At 53.9% G+C, this 6,450-nt stretch overlaps 1 long non-coding RNA gene across 1 annotated transcript; it reads left to right on the plus strand.

Moving 5' to 3' along the window:
* Window positions 1-2,355: 2,355 nt before the first annotated feature.
* Window positions 2,356-4,266, plus strand: LOC128805601 (uncharacterized). Its single transcript, XR_008436492.1, has 3 exons — window positions 2,356-2,442; window positions 2,555-3,031; window positions 3,833-4,266. It is a non-coding gene; the product is annotated as an uncharacterized LOC128805601 (long non-coding RNA).
* The last annotated feature ends 2,184 nt before the right edge of the window (window positions 4,267-6,450 follow it).

Consider the following 6,450-nt stretch of genomic DNA (forward strand, 5'->3'; position numbering starts at 1 on the left):
GAGGGCCGAGACTCCCACCACCCTCTCCTTGTAGTGTTCTGTTCTCTCTTCTCAGCACACAATGGGGCAATCCCTGCTTGGGTCTTATTCCACATCCCTTACCAGCACCCACAAGAATAAACGCCTGTGCCTTCCCACATCAGGGGACTCTCCCCAGTCCCGCATGACTTTTCCTTCCTTCCTTCCTGCCTTCCTCCATGCCTCTCCCCTAACAAAGGATAGTTATCCCCAGTCAGTAAAGATGGCAACCCCACACCCCAGTGGGAAGTGAGCAGCCCTGCAGGGCAGCAGAGGCTGGACCTCCAGGCTCATGGGCGCATGAACAGGAGCAGCAGTCTCCTTGGTCAAGTGTCCCCCCTGGCAGCATTTCAGCTCATACCAGCCTCCCTCTTTGTTCACCACAGTTCCCCCCACCAGGACTAAAGCCTCGATGAAGTGGGAGAAAGGGAAGGGGGTGAATTTGGGCAGGCCCAACAGAACCTGCATGCAGGTAAGCGTGTGCAATGCCTGTGCAGGTGGAAGACCTTGTGCTTGAAGCTGAATGGGGAACACTGAGCATCTCTACAGGGAACAGAGGGAGGGAGGGAAGTAGGAAGGGAGAGAGGAAAAAAAAAAAAGTCTTGTGGGTGCAGAGTTTGCAAAATGAGCTGGTGGTAAATAGCTGGAGGATAGACAGTGTCTCTGTACGTGAGGCGCAGCACGGAGAACTGCACCTGAGCGAGGCTGGGCCACTGCTCACTCCAGCATCACACGTCACTCACTGATGCATCCTCCCCAGCCTGCTCTCTCTGCACCAGCTTCCCTGCCTCCACCATGAAAATGCAGTGGGAAAAATGGGTTCCCCCCCACACTCAGTGCAGTCACAAAGCAGAGAGCTGGGAGAAGCACAGCTGAACTTGATTCAAAGTCCAGCAGGTGCTTGCCAAGGGAGATTCATTACCACGAACCTCCTGATCCCCTTTTCCTGCTGGGAACCCACAGCCCCTTGAGCTTCGTGTCTCCCCACGCCCCTGCTCAGCTGCTTTCTTCCCTGAGCAATGGCAGCCGTATTTGCCAGCACTCCCTGCTCGCAACTGCTGCTATCCAAGGCCCTTTGTTCCCCCCATCGTGCAACCTTCCTTTGCATTCCGCAGTCAAACGCTAAGGCCCAACACAACTCATCTCACCTGGGGTGCTCCAGACGGGAGACCACCAGCTTTCCCCTCCCTCCTCTGAAAGACCAGGCAAAACTCACACAGCACCTGGAAAACGCGTCTCCCTCCGTACGCGGGAAAAGGAAGAGAAGCCATCCTTTCCCCGGAGAGAGGCGCGCTCAGGGGTGTCGGTGACTGTAAACCCTGCCCCTCATTTGCAGTTTTGCGAGGCGTGCTCCCCAGGCCCGCCGGGATCGCCGGTCCCACGGGCGGCAGCCGGCGGTCCCGCCGTCCGGTTCCGTGGGAAGGCAGCCCGGCACCCGCCTGACACCCTGTGGCCGCCTGCCGCCTTGCAGGGACGTGGAGCGGGACGGGGACGAGGATGGGGATGCTGCGTGGGAGGGGGCACACAGGATCTCTTAGCGGAGCAAAGCTGACAGGAGCAGGGAGAAACCACAGACCGGGCACAGGCCTGACTCCTGCCACCCGCCATGCAGGGATGAAATGCTGCATACTTTAATAAAGCAGCACACACATGTCCCAGCAGTTTCCACAAGTGCCCATGGATTCAGCCCAGCATGTCCAGGAGGAAAAGAATTTTAATTTACTGCTAGCTGATGCCACATGCTCATATGAGTGTAGAAGACCTCTTGCTCTATGGCAGCACGTGACAGCGGGGGCTGCTGTGGGAGGATCCTAAGAATATCCATATGGGTTTCAAGCCCCTCAGAGAGTCCTCCCTACTGCACAGCAAGGCCTTTTTCCCTGCTCCTCCCTGGCTTTACTCACCTCCTGCCAGAAGGATGAATTTCTACTTTCCAAAGCGCAAGGGTTGTGGTCTCTGCAGGGGATGGAGTAAAACATCGTTATTTGCACACCACCAACCCCACAGGGCGCCACTTGTTGCATCCGCATGTGAGGTCACAGTGACCATGTTCAACGTGTGTCCCGCCGAGGTCGGGATGGGGGACACACTCGTACAAGAGTGCCACACCCCGGCAACTCTCATTGCTCAGCGCTAAGCCTGCAGCGGGTCCGAGGCACCAGCAACAGCTATGCTGCTGCAGGACCCCAGACCTGGGAAATTCCTGCAGCAGCTGTGGGTGGAGCGAGCACTCACCCTTCTTAGGGAAGTGGGAGGAATAGCTCCATGTGGTGCTCCAGGGGAGTTACTGATCCTTAGCAGCCTCCTCTTTTCCCATCCCTGGAAAAGCTGCCAGTACACTGGGGGCAGGGGGAGGCGAAGGTGTTTTTCTTGAGAGCTAAGCCACCTTGGAGCAGGAGGCCCTTGTTCCAGATGATCTCCTAGGTAACCCAAATGAAGCCCTGCAACCATGATAGGAAAACTCATCTCCATTTAGGAGGGAATCCTTTGTGTACTCTTACTGACCTGCCTCCCATCTCCATTTTACAAACCCCAGTGGAGGTCCCACCCTGACTCCTCTCGAGGCCTTGAAGGGAGTCCTCCAAACGCCACCAAGAATGGCGCATGGCTGCCAGCTTGATTCTCCTGCAGGAACATCAGCCGTGCCCAAGGAACTAGTGATCCCTGCTCACAGCATTCATTCCCAGCCTCCCCTGGGCATTCACAGTTCCTCAGCCTCTGCAGGGAGAAAGGCCGTGTCTCATTCCCAGGCCTTCTTGGGGCAGAGCTCCCCCTTGCTGGGAGCTCATCGCCAGCGGGGCAGTGAAGCCAACAGCTGCTTTCTCTGGCTGCAGCTTGGAGAGATTTTGACCTGATACTCTGCCCCCGCACATCCCTCTCTGGCTGGAGCCCAGCGGGAATAAGCGGAGACATTCAGATGATGCATCGCAGGAGAACCATTTTAATTAAAAGTGATGCTTTGGTCAGCGGGGTACAGACTTCTTTGAGAATATAAGGAGGAGAAGTGAGCTGGGTGAGTGATGGGGGGGAAGAGATGTGCCCTGTCAGGGTTAGCTCTGAACTCAGCAGCTTTGCCAGGGAAGTGGAAAGTGGCAGGGTGAGTTCAATTCTCAGAGGTCTTACCATGGAGCTGGTGCTCTTGGCAATGCTTAACAGTGTCCTGAAAGCCTGGTGCAAACTGGGGTATGCCCTCCCACCAAACTCAAAGCATTTGCTGTTCCCCGAATACCAATCCCTTTGCCAGCAGAGAAGGGGGATGTCTGTGCACTGCTTTCAGATGTTTAGGGGTACAGGGACCTCATGTTAACTCTCTAGCTCTGCCAGAAAAGAAATCTAAAAGCTCAGCAGGGCCCTGCAGCAGGTGGATTAGTGCAGCGTAGTGGGGAGCCTCTGCAGCCACAGCCACCTCCTGTAGGTGGGAATCACCACAAGGCCCGATGTCCCACTGCAATCTCAGCTGCTGTGTTCACAGCTCTGCTGGCAGAGGGGATCTATCACTGCTGGGAGTGTTAAGACCAGAAATTACTTGTGAGGGGGGAGTAGGGTTTGAGGAAGAATTAGGCAAGGGGATTCTTCCTCACACAGAAGTGAGGAATCCCCTGGGACTGGGAGGCTTGAAAGGCTGGTGTCTATCCTAAAAAGCCTGTCTTAGGTTGGTTTTCTAGCTAGAGCCTACTCCACCCTGGGCATCTTCCTGCCTTCAGAAAGGATGCTCTGTGAAAAGCTCCCAGACACCAAACCACACCATTCTAAATTACCAGGAATGTTTTTCCATTCAAACACCCACTAGGTCTGTTTTCTGCTCCTGGGACAGATGGAAAGCCACATCCAGGCCCTGCATGCTGCGCCTGCCCACAGCCATAACCCTGGAGGAGTCAGAGGTGGAGCAGCCTCCAGCCTGGCACAGAGGCAGGTGCCATGATGGCAAGAAGTACCACACTCCTGTCCCAGAAAGGATGTGTCCCACCACCTTCCCACCTTGGCCAGCAGAAGTCTGGCCATGTGGTCAGCACTGAACCCACCACATAAACCACAATTACATCTCAGGTAACATGGGGAACACTTCCAGCCTGCACTGCTGGTTGCTGTGAAGAGCCATATTTACCAATCAGCAATAGCAAGACAGAGGGAGCATGGCAGGAGGATGAGTGGCATAGGATGGAGGTGGGAAAGTTATGCAATGCCATGGCCATGGCAATGCCTGGTGAGACAGTGAGGAAAGGGTGGAGAGAGACTACGTGATGCTTCGCAGGGAGAACTGATCTTATTAATAAAAGCTGCTCCTTCCCAAGGCCTTGATAATCTCTCCTGCTGCAGATTATTTACAGCTGTGGAATTTAATACTCCAATGAACAAAGCTCTCTGAAGCACAGAGGGAGCAAGCAGACTGTTAACCCTTCTGCATGGCACCAGGGGCTTTCAGCTCAGGTTTGATGTCTCAATGCAGCTAAGCCACAGGCTGCCACAGCCCCAACAGATCTCAGCACCTATGAGGCCAGCACCCAAGACAGGCTGAGACTTGGTAGAAAGTAAACCCACAGCCCATTCAAACTCCTGGATTCTTTTAATTAAAAAGGCAGGCCACTGAATAGTGCTCAGAGGCAGAACTTGGGCAGGGCTGGGGGGCTGTGTTGCCAGTGAGGTGCTGCTGCATTACACCACCAGGTAAGCACTTGACCTTACAGGTACTGGGTCAATAGGCTCAGCCTCCAGGGTGAGGAGATTGTCAGTCCTAGGTAAGTTATCCACCCCTGACGTTCAGTGACAGGTGTGTGAAACTGAGTCAGCTAAGACCTGGGAGCCTTGCTGCGAGTCTGCAACACTGCTGGGGACACAACTGCAGCACAGCACTCCTGCTGCCTTCCCCGGGACCAGAGAACCCATGGCTAAAGTAGCTGCATTAGTATACGCTCTGCAATGTAACCCCTTCCTCAGATTGTCTTGAAGTCTGGTGCATCTCAAGAGGAGGGCATAGGAACCATCAGACTTGGCTTATTGCCTGAATGACCCCTTAAATAAAGGTGATTTGGAGGGGGAAATTATAGGTTGGGCTTGAGGCACAGCCTGGCAAAATCAGAGGGGAGAGGGATGTACAGGAAGGACAAGGTAATCATATGGGCTTGTCCCACCAGTGCGTGGGCTTGGTTTGAGTGTATGCATTGCTGAATGGGATGGGCACAAGACAGCAACTAGGGTAAGGGGTGGGATGACAAATGGAGAAAGAAAGGCAAACTCCAGCCTCACTTGCATGCTAAAATCCACTCACCACCCCATAACAAAGTGGCAGATTTTGGAGCCATGAATGCAGCCTGGGTTTGGTCTGCACCTTTCTTAGCCTGCCTGTACTTCAGACATTCCCCAAGGACCACTGGAATTGTTGGTCTAGTTCTGCATAGCATCGTTTAAAGGGTCATAGTAGCATCCCTGCCATAAACTAGGTAACTATAATCTCTAGACATGATAAACAGCCCCTATCCACCCCCCCCCTCCCCACCCCCCCCAGTCCATGTAGGAAAAAGCAGAATTCATGTGGGATCTTTTGTCCCCACAGTCAGTAAAAGCCTGGCTGCTGAAGTGCAGAAAACACAGAGCCTGTGCACCAGCTCTGGAGTCCCTTGGGGTGGTAGTCCCTTTATATCTCAGCAGCACTCAGCCTTTGCACAGCACCAGAGCACCATAGAATACCTGCCCTAAAACCTCAGCATATGCCTCCCAGGTTATGCAGCCCCATTACTCTAAACTTGAACCCCTCTCCCTATAGTTCTTCTCCCTGCCCTGTGATGCCATCTGCCAAGGATTTCTCAGGGCTCTTCCCCATCCTTCAACCACCCACAAAAGAGTAGCTGGGGGTTGTAGAAAGTAGTTTAGCTCAGCCTCAGGTGGCCCAAAATTTGCACAGGACAGCCCATTAATGCTGCATTTCCCCATTCTTAAAAGTCTTAATGTTTGTTCAGCTTCCCACAGAAACACAAGGTACTGCCTGCCAGCCATCACTCTACATTGTCAGCGTTTTGCCCTTGAGTTTTCCTGCAAGCAAGGCAGGCTGGCAAAGTGAGACACCAGCAGTGAAGGAAGCAGAGGGAGTAGGGGAAGGGTGGATCCTGCCCCACAGAGCCTGATGGGTGTTTGGAGATTTTTCCCCTGCAGACAGGAAGCCCAGCTTCCCTCTCCCCCAGGTTCCACTGCCTGAGCTGTCAAGCCTTCATGAGAAAATTGCCTCTGCAGGGCTGCCTTTGATGCCCTGGAGGTCCCCATGTCCTCAGCCCACCCCACTGCAGGTAAGGCCTCCTGGGAACCTATTCCTCCTCCACAAGGCAGAGTGTCAGACTTGTGAAGCCAGTTAAACCAGCTATTTACAGATGTTAGCATTATGAAACACGGATTGGAGGCTCCTGGAACTGTCTAGAGCCTCTGGAAGAATGTCCAAAAGCC

This window comes from Vidua macroura, chromosome 3 (assembly GCF_024509145.1).
Source record: "Vidua macroura isolate BioBank_ID:100142 chromosome 3, ASM2450914v1, whole genome shotgun sequence".
NCBI classification, from domain to species: domain Eukaryota; kingdom Metazoa; phylum Chordata; class Aves; order Passeriformes; family Viduidae; genus Vidua; species Vidua macroura.